The 14,946-nt window shown below is 38.6% G+C and overlaps 1 protein-coding gene across 1 annotated transcript in view; it reads right to left on the bottom strand.

Annotated features, from left to right (window-relative positions):
* The window catches only part of KIAA0930 (KIAA0930 ortholog), a 2,167,533-nt gene that overhangs the window by 1,888,649 nt on the left and 263,938 nt on the right, over positions 1-14,946 (bottom strand). The gene's annotated exons all lie outside the window — the stretch shown is intronic.

Consider the following 14,946-nt stretch of genomic DNA (forward strand, 5'->3'; position numbering starts at 1 on the left):
AGAGTAAAAGCATAACAATTATTTACATAGTTTAAGTTTTTTAACATAATATATGTGCAGAAAGAAATGCTAAATTTGTTAGTTTAGCTAAGGAAGTTATAGTTAGGGAGGATAATACAGGTAGTATATAAGTAATGGTATTTTAAGATTGAGTGAAAGGCAATTACTTAGATAAAATAGCTACGAGACCTGACACATAACAGAAATGAAACCAATGAAGGCAGACAGTAGGCTACATAGGAAAGTAAAACAGCTTATAGAGGGCAAGTACAGTGGCATGACTAGTGACTTTTCAGGTATTCTTTGTTGACGGATTTAAATTCTTTGAGTTTTTTGAGTGACCTAATTTCCAATGGCAGTTTGTTCCAAGAAATGGTAGGATAGTAGCTATAGAGGTTGCGACCAGTTTTGTTCTTGAGTTTATAGATTTGTAGTAAGTCTTGGTCTAATCTTTCCCTCAAAACCTAGACCTCGACTTTTGTCTATTTCATACGAAACAAATACCCTGAATGACTTCTTGCATTTGTTTTATCACTGTATCCATACTTGCTGCTTCATTCTCTGTTGTAATAATAATATTATCTGCATAATTTAACAAACTGGGCATTTTCATCCCTTCATTTGAAATATAGCTCATAATATCCATCTCCTTACTCATATACATATATACTGCGTTCATTACTAATACAAATAATGTACTGCTCAATGGACAACCTTGTCTAATATACTATATCTTCACGCAACCATCTATTCATCATAATCTTCACTATTCCTAAATGAAATAAACAGCTACAGGGTCCACAGATAAATCCACACAGCACTAACTTGAAGCAAAAATTCCATGCAGTAAATTCACAAAGTACCGTTTAATGAAGCACTTTTCATCCTGCAGATTGCAAGAACTTCTTCAGATAAAATAATACAGCTTTACACTGTTTAAAATTTCACTCCACTTACATCATGTGATCACTCTGAACCAATTACCACTCCTTCCTCTACACAGGTTGAGTTAACCCCTTACTACCCTTTCTTTTAAAAAATTATCCAAATGTATGTCATTGTTGTTCAAACAGACTTCTGTTGTAAAAAACATTTTATGATATTTATATATGCACTTAGTATGGAAAATGTACCCATTAAAAACAAACATTATCTACTTAGACTTTTTAATTTTGAAATACATAAAATAAAACACATTTCATTGATACCACATACATTTGTACGTAACGGCCACATAAGTTCAACTCTTTCTAAAATAAGGGAGTCTGGACCTCCTCTAATATCTGCTACATCTTGGTCTATGGCTCTAAACTTGAACCTATGTTCTGGGTATTTAGAAATATGTCTTACTAGTGCATTTTTTGTTTCCCCTTACTTATTCTATAAATTTGTTCATATACTCTCTCAACTTTCGGTCAGTTTTCCTCACAGAGAATACTGGACAATGTTGACATCTAGCTACATAAACTATCATTTTCGATTGACAATCAAATCTCTTCTTTGTGTAGTATTTTATGTCCCTTAGTTGATATACTTGTCCTGCTTCTGTGTGCTTACAATAGTTACACATACCGCACTTTGCCATACCTGGATTGCTAGGTAATTTGGTGCTTTGAATTTCCAACATATTTTTCATATTCTTTCCTCTCCTAAAATAATTTGTGGTGGAATTGGAAGTTTGCTCACAATAAACGTGTCACACTGTAATAAATTCCAGTTCTTAGAAATGATGTTCTTAATGTGCCATGCATTCAGATTATATGTTGTAATAACACTGTATTACATGTGAAATCTTTCTGACACATCTACCTCACTGTTTGTTTTCATTAACCAAGATTTGCTTATAACTTTGATCTAAAATAGCCTTATATAGTCCCCTAGTTCTTTTGTTTTGTACTTCTTGTGTCAGTTGCATGATGAGGGAATCAGGGTAACCTCTACTTAGAAACATCTCCCTCAAATGTTTACATTCTGCATAGAAATCTTCTATGCTCACCATTTTGGCTGCCCTAATTGGCTTTTCACTACTGAACTTTTTTGGTGGCATGGGTGTCAGCTAGAATACTGTAGGAAAGTGTTGGAATAGGTCTCTTTCCTATAGATTTTACCTTCCTTGATTTTTGTCTTTTTTCAATTCAATGCCTAGATATGCAATACTGTCCTGTCCAAAATTATAAGTGAACCGCAAAAATTCTGTTGTGTTAAGGTGGTTCATTAAGTCTTGAGCTATCTTGACATCTCCTTTAAGGATAATAAAGATGTCATCCAGGAATCTTGTATAGAATCAGAGAAGTTCACTAATCTGTGGGTTCTTCTGGATACACTCTTGCCCCCAGTATGCTATGACCAAGTCTGAAAAACTGGCTCCACATGGCGAACCCATTACTACACCTATTCTTTGTAAGTAAAAGTCATTATCAAACGTAATATAGTTGTTACTGAGAATGAGGTCAAACAGTTCCTCCACTAGACTTACTACTGTTGTTGGTGCCCCTTTAGATCTCATTATGTAGGATACCCACTCAATCCCATCAGTATGTGGGATAGATGTGTATAGGTATTTCACATCTATGGTTAGGAAATTATATTCTTCCTTGTATTCCAAATTGTTTATGTCACATAAGAAAGACCATGAGTCTTTACAAATCTGACTCTCTTGGCTAGTGTACTTTTTCAGTACTAAATCTAATTTCTTTGCACATGAATATATTAAACTATTCTGTGCAAAGAAAGGTCTCATGGGGGATTTTCTATGCTTTTATGCACTTTGGGAATACCAAACAAGAGGGGACTTCTAGGGGCTGGCATAGTTAAGAAGTTGTTCATGTCTATGTCTATTTTTGCCTCAATAAACATGTTGTTAATGCATGCTCTAATTCATGAGTAAACCACATTTAATACATTCTTAGAAATGTTTACAAAAGTTTCACTCTGTAGCATACTTTTCATTCTATTCACAGTCTTCTGTCTGCATTATAACCAGTCCTCCCCCTTGTCTGGTTTCATCACTCTAACAGGCAGTTTTTGTAACTCAATGAATGCTTGCCATCCTGTTTTGTCAGTATTAAAATCACTGCACTTCAATTTATTAACTTTTAAACAGTTCCTGAAATCTGTTTCACAAATTCTTTCATAAAGTGCCACTGTGGGGAGCATGAGAGGGTTATAAGTACTTGCTATTCAAAAAAACATTCTTATTGTACTCATGTTGCCCTAACAAAACAGCAAGGTTAACTTTCCTAGCAAAAAGGTTAAGGTCTAATAACGTTTTTGCCATGTCCTTTTCCTCCAATGTCAATTTTTTTCTGCACCCACATCATCAGAAAGAAATCCTGGTAGTGATTCTACCATTTCAACTACATTTTCAACAACTTAGACTACTTTCAGCAAAAGCTGAATTAGCCATGTTTTCTCCCTGTTCCTCCTGGCTGCCCCCATGCCTGGACAGGAAAAAGGAAGTCAGGATGTGTAACACACAAACTCTTCCCCCAACTACCAAGAGTAGGGGAAGTTACCTGGTGCCCTATCCAAATTTCACCAAATCAGTATAATTACCATCTTGGCTTTCCCCTAAAAACAGGCCACTTGCCTCTAGTGAGACTAACCCAGTCAACAAAAATAAATAGTACAGTCCTCATTGGAAAACAAAAATACCCTTGCACCTACCACATAAAGATATCCCCCTAAAGCTGACACTTCATTAGGGACCTAGGTACATTCATGCACAAGAACTCTCATTTGACCACCATGTATCAACTATTATTAGGAAAACTTTCTACCTGACCCATCTCATTACTAAAGGTATAGCTTCCAGATTCCACAAAATTATTATCCTCACGTAATCATCCGTAATCAGGTCCATAAAACAATACAACTTTCCTTCTAGCACATACCTATGCAAATACATCACACAAGTAGAAAGATGACAATGCTTTCATGAAAATATTAGATATGAACTCCTTGTAGTTAAATGGACTAGGAACTTTTCTTTACTTTACTTATCTCTAATAGGCTCTTGCATAGAGACTTCTGTTTGGCGTACAGGCTGTGTAAACTCCCAACACTGCTTAATCTCTTATTCTGCCTGAAAAACTGAAAATGCCAGCAATATACTCTCTAAGGGCAAGTTTCACCACTATATAAACAATGCCTACTGGCATATTAGATCTCTCTTTCAAAGAGCTACCTACTTATGGAACAAGCTCCTACTCCATGTCAAACAGCATATCTCTAACTATCCTACAAAAACAACCTTGATGAGCAAAAATGAGTATCTGTGCATTCACCACTGGGCTGTGTAATCAGCTCTTATAGCTACAGGAAACAAATAACGGGATTTGCAATGGCACCTTTCCTAATGATCTACTGCATTGCTTGCCTGCTAACAACCTATATATCATGCTCAAATAGTGTAGTGGTACATTGCTCTGGCTATAGTGTACAGGGTCCTGGGTTCGAGACTTGGTAGTGCTGATTATTGTCATTCTAAAGGGATCCAGTATCTGTCTGCCTGGGACGACATGGTCGACAGTCCACGATGCTTTGCCAGAGATGGCCTGCACCTGCCGCCCCTGGGATTCCGGATACTAGCTAAGGGTCTTGCTGCCCCTATAGTGCCTTTTTTAGGCAAAGTTCAAATGACAAATTCACCACCGTAACAGGAACAGGCAAGCAAAAACTGAGGAAAATGCTACTCAATGCTAGAAGCCTAAATCTCAAAACTCACTCACTCGAGGCACTCCTTGAAATGGAGAACATAGATATCTGTGCAGTGACTGAGACCTGGTTCAAGGCTCTAGAGAGCACCCCTGGATTACCAGGCTATAACTCATACCACACTTTTCGGCCATCTAACCTGGACCAGAACACCAAAGGCAGAGGTGTGTCCATATTCATTAAGGATATCCACACCTCCAGGCTAGTTGGCAGCATAATGCATCCGGTCATCCAAGTGCAACTAATTCTGGGCAAAACTGGCATCTATATTGTAGCTTGCTCCACCACCATGCCACAGGATTCCCACTCCTCTTTTCTTGATATACTGGAAAATATTAGGGTTCAACCAAACACCCTAATAATGGGCGATTTCAACTACCCCACCATTAACTGGGAAAACTACTCATGTACCAACTCCTTCACTCAATGCTTTCTGGAATACATAAATTCCAATGCCCTGGATCAACTTTTCCACACTCCCACCAGTGGCAACAATATCCTAGACCTAGTCATTACCAACATGAGTGACCGGTGTTCCACACCTGAAGTCAACTCCTAGTTGGTCAGATCCGACCATATGCTAATCACACTAGATATCCGCATCCTACTCCCACCCACCATTAAGGAAACCACGGTAAAAGATTTCTCCAAAGGCAACTTCATGCTTAAGACAGAAGTGGCAAACTTCATGACACCCATGCAGATGGACAATACAGTTACGACTGCTGAATCCTACACAAATGCACTCTATAAGCACTTACACGAGTGCATGGATCGTGCTATTCCAAACAGAACCAAGATGCCATCCTCCAAAAAAAAAAGGAAGCCAATCTGGTGGTCCTCTGCCATAAACAAACTCTACAACAGAAGGAAGAAACTGCTGCAAAGGAGAGTAAAATCCCATGAGTGGAGGAGCTCCCGGGTCAGCCTCAGTAAGAAGCTGAGATCCCTTATAAGATCATCCAAAGCTAGCTACGAAAACAAAATCGCCACTGATTCTAAGGGCAACCACAAAGCATTCTATAGCTATGTCAAGAATCTCAATGGCAACACCCAGATCTGCTCTGTGTTACAGCACAACGGTACGAAAATTACAGAACCAACTGATATTGCCAACATCCTGGCAGATAGGTTCAATGCTAACTTTACCCCCCTCTCACCCCTTAAAGGGCCCATATCTATGCAGAAAGAATGCAGAGTCCCTGTAATCACATCTATGCAGGTAAAAGCTGCACTCTCTAAAACCAAAAACACAGCATCCATGGGACCAGACAACATCCTAGGCTGCATTTTACATGAACTTCAGAATGAACTGGCTCTCCACCTAAGTACCATGATCAATCATAGTCTCACGTCAGGCTTTGTCCCCACTGAATGGCACATGGCAACAGTTATCCCACTCCACAAAGGGGGAGCCACCACTGATCCTGGGAACTATCGCCCTTTTCGCCTGACAAGCCTGGTCTGCAAGGCCATGGAATGTATCATCGTGGAACTCAAAGACATTGGTAACCTCCAAACTCTGGACCCCATCCAGTTCAGGTTTGTGAAAGGCAGATTATTGCTTTCTGAACCTGATTTACTTCTTTGAGGCAGTCACAAAAGCCGTACTCGAGTGTAAGGTGGTTCACAACAGCCTATCTTGACCTCACCAAGGCTTTCGACACCATCCCCCATTCTGGAATTATAGCTAAACTCACTAAACTAGGTACAAATCCCTATGTCACAAGATGGGTTGCCAACTGGCTCATTGAAAGAACCCACACTGTAAAAGTTGCAGACTTCAAATCTGACTTCAACCAGTGACAAGTGGAGTACCACAGGGTTGAGTCCTGGGACCTCTCCTGTTTAGTATCTACTTCTCTGAAGTACAGGCTAACACAGAAGGCCTCTGGCTAATGAAAGTCACAGATGAGTGCAAACTAGGAGCCATAGTTGAGTCCCCAAATGATGTGGACATCCTACAGAAGGGCCTCACTGAGGCAGATGCCTGGTGTCAGAGGCATGGCCTCAAGCTCAGTGCCAAAACGTGCATTGTCATCCCTTTTGGTAAAAACTCTGTACCCCTGAACTATTACATAAACGGCAGTCTATTTAATGCCAAATGTGTGATAAGAGACCTTGGGACCCAGGTGGATGGTAGTCTCTCCTTTGCTAATCACATCGCCACAGTAGTCAGGAAATCCTTCTATGTAGCACACCTCATCACAAAAGGGTTCTCATCCAGGAAAAAAGAGGTAATTGTTCCTCTCTACTCGGCACTCATTAGACCCATTATAAAGTACAACGCTCCTTTTGGAATGTACCTCACAAGACATCTGCAGCAGCTGGAAAGGCTACAGAAGTACTTCACAAAGAGGATTACTGGCCTCAAACAGATATCCTACACTGACCACCTCAAAAAACTCCAGCTTTACTCTGCAGCATATTGCCTACTCCAAGGAGATCTCTGCCTAACATATAAAGCTACATTAAACCCAGAGTTGTTGGACATGCTACACCTAAAGAAATACCAATCCCTCTGAGCTACACTCTCTAGGGACCTAAACCTCGTCATCACAATGAACAGGATATGCTGGAGGGATAGATTCCTGTCACAGAGACTTCCTATACTCTGGAACAAGCTCTGTGACAAGCTACCCATCTATGTCAAGCAAAGTTCCTCATTAGCACTCCAAGAAAAATCTTAATGAGTTGATGGGAAATAGGAAATACGCCCCGGGGATCACTTCTGTAGCTCTGCTCAACAGGGGCACAGGAAATTAACTTTCTTGGGTGGCGTAAGCCAGGGAACCTCATTGGCTAGGCTTACTTAGGCCCTTGGGCCAATAGCTTAGTACCTACTTATGAATCTATGAACCTATGAGTTTGAGTTGCAGGTCAAATCTTTCAATGCTGTACTCTGTCTGCAGTTTAAAGTAAATAGTTTAGTCTAAAGTTAGAGCCTGATGGATTCTGCTAGTGTTTAGGTCAGTTAGTTTTACAGTCAGAGTCTTGCATGCTGTCTGGTAAGACCAAAGACCATTGTTGCTGCTGTCTTAGAAACATTACATTTACTTGATGGAAAATGGAAAGCTCATCTAGTCTGTCCTTTTAAGTGCCTTAATAATCTATTCCTCTCCTTCCCTCTCCACTTTTTCCCATATGGCCTTCTCCCTTTTGAATAAAAATGGATTCCTTCTCCACCATCCATTCCAGAAGTTCCTTTCATGGGTCCATAACCCTCTCTGTGAAAAGGCACATTCAGAGATCCAGGGAGTAGACAGTCCCTACAAAATGCTGCTTATGTCCCCCCCTTCTCCTTTGCCTTTCCTGTTCAGGATGGCCCTGTCACATCTCCCTAACATAAACGTGTGTATTAATGCTAAGCTTTTTTAGTATTGTGCTTTAAGTGAAAAAGAGTACCACAGTACCTAGCCTCTGGTCACACCCCTTCTCTGCCATCCTGTGGACCTTTATGTTAGCTTTCCTGTGAATTCTTTCACGTGGCCTTATATATATACTTTTTTTTATGTATGGCCTCCAGAGCTGGATGCAGTACTCAAGATCTGGTCAGACCAAGCTCTGTAGATTGGCAGTATCAATTTTTGCTTTATATGTTATCTCCCTAAGCGTACATTCCAACATTTTATTTTCTGCTGCACTCCCTGGCTGATAAGTGTGATGTAAGTGTAGTACTTAGCATTTGTTTGCATTGAAACTCTTATTGCATGATTCTGCTTTTTAAAATGCTCACCTCCACCTTTCACTGGTGCACCAGTCTGTGTGTCATTAAGAAAGAGGCTGACTCTGTTTTGTTTTCCCTCATGTATGCCTTAGACAAGACTAATGAAGAGTACCAAACTTGGACAGCCCTTCGCAGTACTCCACTAATCAGTTTCCTCATAGCCCTTCTCACCACAATCCTGTGTGCCCTACCACTCAATCACTGCCCCCCTCACCACAACCTTCTCTGCCCTACCATTCAATCATTGTCACACTCACCACAACCCTCTGTGCCCTACCAATCATTGTCACTCTCACCACAACCATCTGTGCCTTACCATTCAATCATGGCCCCCCTCAACACAACCTTCTATGCCTTATCATTCAATCACTGCTCCCCTCACCACAACCCTCTGTGCCCTACCAATCACTGCCCCCTCACCCCAACAACCCTCTGTGCCCTATCATTGCCCACCTCACCACAACTCATTGTGCCTTATCATTCAATCATTGTCACTCTCACCACAACCCTCTGTGCCCTAACAATTACCCCCCCCTCATCACAACCCTCTGTGCCCTACCATTCAATCATTGTCACTCTCACCACAACCCTCTGTGCCCTACCATTCAGTCATTGCTACTCCCATTACAACTCTCTGTGCCCTACCAGTCAATCAATGCCACTCTCACCACAACCCTCTGTCCCCTACTATTCAATCATTGGCCCCTCACCACAACCCTCTATGCCTTACCATTCAATTATTGCCCTCTCACCACAACCCTTTATGCCCTACCATTTAATCACTGTCACTCTCACCAAAACCTTCTGTGCTCTATCATTCAATTATGAAGCTATTCAGGCTCTGTCTCTTGGTCCAAACAACAACCCCTGCAAAAATAAGCTTAAACTTCTGCTCCTCATCTTCATTAAGTGTAAGCTTAACATAGGGTATTGAATTCATCAACTGATTTTCAAATAATGGGAAATTTTATTTATTTGTAGTTTGTTAACTGGGGTAGTCCACTAGGTCATACTAAGCCCATTTTCAGTGGAGGCCCTGGGAGAAAAGCTCCACAGCAATAGAAAGATTGCACATTTCAAAAATATTGTAATATTCAGAAGAGTTATACAATTCAAATAAAGAGTTATACTCAAATAAAGAGTTATACTCACAATGCAACATGTACAGAAAATATACCTAAACATTACACACATTAATATTCAAAGATTAGATATATTAGCTAATAGTAAGACTCGTCACTGAATGTAAAGAAATGTAATGAAATCTAAGTATAAAGGATGTAGGTGGATGTCATATACTTCTGCAATTTGGTCAACATTCTGATTCAACACAGCAGAGTTCCTTTAATGAATAAACAACCTTCTAGCACATGTTTATGAGGTTACCTATTACAAAATCGAAGTTACGGAACTTCAAATACTACATGGTCGACACCATATGATCAAAGTTTTGTAGCTTCGAAATAAAAAATAAATAAATAAATAAAACAAACAAAATGTACCCCGACACGTTAAAGCAGGAGGGCAACCCCCCTGCACCCTCATACCCCCGTTACTTAAATATACCAACTCCGAGATCGCACTTTAACGAACTACGGTGCAGAAAGGGAAGATTTCCCTTTCCTACACTGTAGCGCAATCTCGGAGTTGGTATATTTAAGTAGTGGGGGGGGTGTATGGTGCAAGGGGGCATGCTCACCTGCCTACACCGTTTACTTTTTTTTTTTTTTTTAATGTTTATTTTGAAGACTTCGAATTTTCAATTGTTCGATCATTAAAGGTCGACCTTTAGTGATTCGAACAATTGAAAATTTGATATTCCAATAGGAATCCTGTTTATAAACTGAGCCACACTGTTTATGAATTGAGCCACCCTGCATTTAACACCAAAGTGATATTTTACAGAACATTCACATTTAAACTGTGGTCAAGTTCTCATACAGAAGAATGTAAATGAGTAATTGCTAAAAGGCAGATAACATAAAATTCAACTCAAGTATAAGACATGACGCTTTACTTCCATGACTTTTACCTTAACTTAGTTCTGGTGTAGTGCTCATCCAGTGTGTCTGCCCTGGACATCTCAGAAATTACCAATGCATTCCAGTGACAGTGTCCAAGAGCTACAGCAAATCTTCTCTTGTTTTGCAATGGGATCTCATCTTAGGAAAGTTTCTACCATGAGCAGTGGTTGCTGGATAATTTTCCCAGCTATTTCTATTAACTTAATGGAGGTAATCTAGAGGGCTTGAGTGAAGTCTTGTATCCCACCTGTGACCCAGAGGCTGACAGGACTACCAAGAAACAGAGTATAAAGGATAAGTCCAGATACAATCACTTTAGCTAGCAGATCTTGGAGACTCTCTTTGATACCCTCCCTGTGGGAGGAATAAAGACATCTTGTTGAAGTTTCCAGTAGTCTCTTTCATTAAGCAGGCAGTATTTTTGTTCTAACAAGGTGTAAAGTTTTATTAATGATGATAATGAATAGTTACATTACAAATTAACCTACTGACAGTTATAACAAGGAACTGTTAGCTTTATTAAGTAGAGATGTGTGGTGCTGCTTTTTTTATTAACTGAAAAATATGTGAATTCTTTATATGTAAACCATCCATAGATGCAGTTATCTTATGTTATTACCTAAAATTAATAAAGATTGTTGGAACCCATCAGAATGACCAATTGTTTCAATTGTAGGAAGGTTCCTAGAAAAATGGGTATAATGTTACATAAATTACTAAAACTGTTTGCAGTTAAAACACAATCTTATGTAAAGAACAAATCAGATGTGAAAATATTCAAATAGTTTGGAAAGAAAGTTATTTCTGGTTAGCTCTGGATGTAAATAATTTATATACTTCCCTACAACACAAATATAGATTAAAGGCAGTAGGACATTATTTAGGGGAATTTTCATCTTTTGTGTCAACATTTTTGATTTTTTCTTCATCTCACAATGTATTCAAGTACAATGATCAATATATATTTTTTTACAAAAATAAGGTACAGCAATGGGAGCACTGTTTGCTCCAATGTATGCCAATATTTTTAGGGCGTCGCTTAAATACAAGTTCATGAATACACACAAGTACTTCATAGATTAAATGGTAGTATATGTATAATAATTTGATGATTTGTTTTTATGCAAGGGTGAAGTGAAGTGAAGAATATCAGAAATGTTGCGTTTAATTTAAAGAAAAATGACTGGGGAATATAACTGGCATGGTATGAAAGAAGAATGAAGTAACTGTTTTGAATAATTTTATAATAGGATAAGTAGGTTGTAAAATACAGACTACATTACATTTAGAAAATCTATTTCAGCAAATAGTTTTTTGCATGCAAGTAGTGCTTGTCCATTCCATTAGATTAAATCTTTACCAATAGTAGGATATACTAGGAGTAAAAGAAACATAACTAATATGTCAAACGTTGAACAAACAATATTGGTTATAAAAAAAAAGAGGTTAAACACATGTAATGTAAGACAGAGCCACGTTTTTTTTGGAAAAATGGAAATTGATAATGGAGAAGACAGGCACTTAAAAATTAGCCACCTGTATGAGTTAAACATGGGTATACATGTAAAGAAAAGCACCAAAAAGATGTTTTGTGTGACTAAATATACTACATTCTCAGACATATTCAGTACTGTTGTTAAAACTAATTGGCATATACATTTGCAGATGAAAATGTGAGAAAATGTTTGTCTCACTCTGTAGTTTTTTCTTTTAAAAGAACACTAAGTTTTGGTGAAATATTGTCTTTTAAAATTAATCCATCATTAGACAAGTTTAGGTCCTTATGACATGCATTCTTGTGGAGGGTGTAGTGTTTGCAGATATGAGTTAAAAAACAAGAGAGTTAAATACTAATAATACAAACATTGGAAATAAGAGGTAAATTTTCATGTCGCAGTCAGGTGGTAGTGTGTGTGGGATTACATGTGATTGTACAAAAAAAAACAAAGTGTACATTGGCTAGACTAAGATCTGAATAAGGAGGCATTTGAAAGTGCAGTATCAAAATATGCCAAGGGATATCATTGGGGAAAAATGGATAGTTTTAAATGTGCTTTACTATTTGATATAAATTTACCAAGAGGTGGTGATACACCATCAGCATTAAATGCTCTTGAAACATGTTTGATTTTGAGATGCAGCACCTTAGTCCATAAAGGTCTAAATAAAGAAATCCCATGGGTAGCAAGAGTACTATAGAGTTGAAAGCCTTTGCTGTTAAAAATATGTATGACTATTTCATTGCAAAATGATTGCAATTGTTCAATTTTTACTTTTATATAAATTGACAGTGAATAAGGAATTAAAGGGCATTGTTAATGGAACGGTGAATTTTATTCTGTGTGGAAGGCAATAGCAGAAGCACTGATGAATTAAATACAATTTTAAGTCAACAGTATTTCATTAATTATTTATCCAGTACTTAGTAAGTTTGTTAATGTTGTTTTTCTGTCCTTGTCAAATTCTGAATATGTGTGCTAGGTGTGTCTGCACATAGTAATACAGAAAAAATAATAAAAGCACGATGGTCACTTCATAGTCATACAATTCATGCCACTTGTATACAAAATGTTTATTATCATAGAAGATTAGCACGTTCATCTTAAAATATATTAAAACTTCATCAGATAACTATTACAAATACAATGCTATTGTTTAAAAGCCTGAATGAAGTCACATAACAACCGTCTGCCAAAATTCTTAAAGTTACAATGTATCCAAATGATAGTAACATTAAATTAAGGAAACAAGTTCAATACACTTAAAAACTTGGACAGGTATCATACACACTAAACTTTAAAAACTTGCTAATACAATATGCTTCAGGAATTTGTGTATGATAATCTTTTAATTTTAACAGGCAAGTAATGGATATAACTTCATTAATTCCAGGGGTGCGACTTACATTCAAGCGTAACTGCCATGCAGCCAAGTACTGAGAGAAGTCACAGAATTATTGAGGGTTGGTGCTACAGTAATGACATCTGGCTTAGGAGGCCCTTACCAAAGCCTACATTCCTTAAGGGATCCAGAGAATCTTCTTGGGTTTCCTAGGGACAAGGGCCACAGTGTTGTGGTTTATATATCCACCAACACAGAAATCACCCAAGAAGACTACTGGGTGGACTGAAAGGCATTATCTAAAGGGTAGAAACTGGTTCTTTTGCCCCCAAATGCCCCACCTCCACCCCAGTGCATCATCTCTTAAGAACATCTCAAATTTGGATTCATCCATGGAGATCAGTTTGCATCCTCACTGTCATCATCAGGCATGGGAAATCAATGTACTTCTTCTTATGTGTAGTTTACCATGTAATCTTTAGAAATGGTGAGTCAGAATATGAAGATACACTACTCACATGCAGCCATTGTGGAATAATGCTGTAAATAGCATGGGTCCCCCTGTTCTGCTATATGACAAGTGAGACAGACATGGTCTCTGAAGTGGTTGATCTACCTATTGTATAGACAACAACACAGAAGTGGGCATAGGTATTGCTGGGAGGGGGGCAACGCAAGGTTTGTTTCTAAAGCTGCTGAGAGTGGCAATGTCTGCATACGTGGTGCAAAGAAGCCCAACATTGGCAATTGGAAGTGGACAAAGCTATCTGTGCCATCACTGACAAGCATAACTCTGAACTCATTTACTCATAACTCAGGACAGAGCAAAAAAATAAGGGACAAAGACCCAAAATCAGGAGCATTTTATCTGTACTTATTATTCTCTTAAAAGGCTCAAGGAATAAATGGAATTTGAAGTCCCTAAACATAACTACTACTGTGATTTAATGGCTTAATTCCACTAAACCTTGCTACAAACTGACAAATTCTATGAGGACAGAGTAAAATCAAAATGATGTGGCAAACTCAGATACTTTTCTGAGAATCAGGGAAAGCTGAGAGCTGGTACAATTGGTGTCAGATGCTGCACTGGTGAGCACTGAAATCAAAAAGTTCACTGAAATCTGTGGACACAGTGTCAGGATCATTAATACCACTGGGACTTTAAACAGCACATCAATCACTGCAATACCAGGATATGCACTTCATTTAACAGGGAAGAGTCTTTGACCACAGACACAAATGTCTAGTGGGTCAATGTTGACAACCTCAAGACTAAAACTGAAAGTGAGGGGTTGGTGAGGAATACTTGAAAGAGCAGTTAGCTTTTGAAAATGTAGGAAAAAGGTACCCTGTTCACCCCAGAAGCAAGTAGCGATGGAGCCATAGACAACTTGTTCCAAGTCCTGACAAACTTGCAATTAAGCTCAGAAAAGGCAGAGGAAGCCATGTCCTCAAGGCCGATTTAGGCCTAAGAACTTGGATTACCTCCCTATCAGCCAATGAAATTAAACTCAGACTCAGAATTAGAAAAGTGGACATTCCCAAAATATGAATAATAATTTTGGGAAAATCAACCAACTTTCTGGAATCAAATTTTTAGCCTAGAATGAAGGTTTTGAGCCTACCCAATTTATC

This window comes from Protopterus annectens, chromosome 11.part0, assembly GCF_019279795.1.
Source record: "Protopterus annectens isolate FY-2018-M chromosome 11.part0, PAN1.0, whole genome shotgun sequence".
Lineage (NCBI taxonomy): Eukaryota > Metazoa > Chordata > Ceratodontiformes > Protopteridae > Protopterus > Protopterus annectens.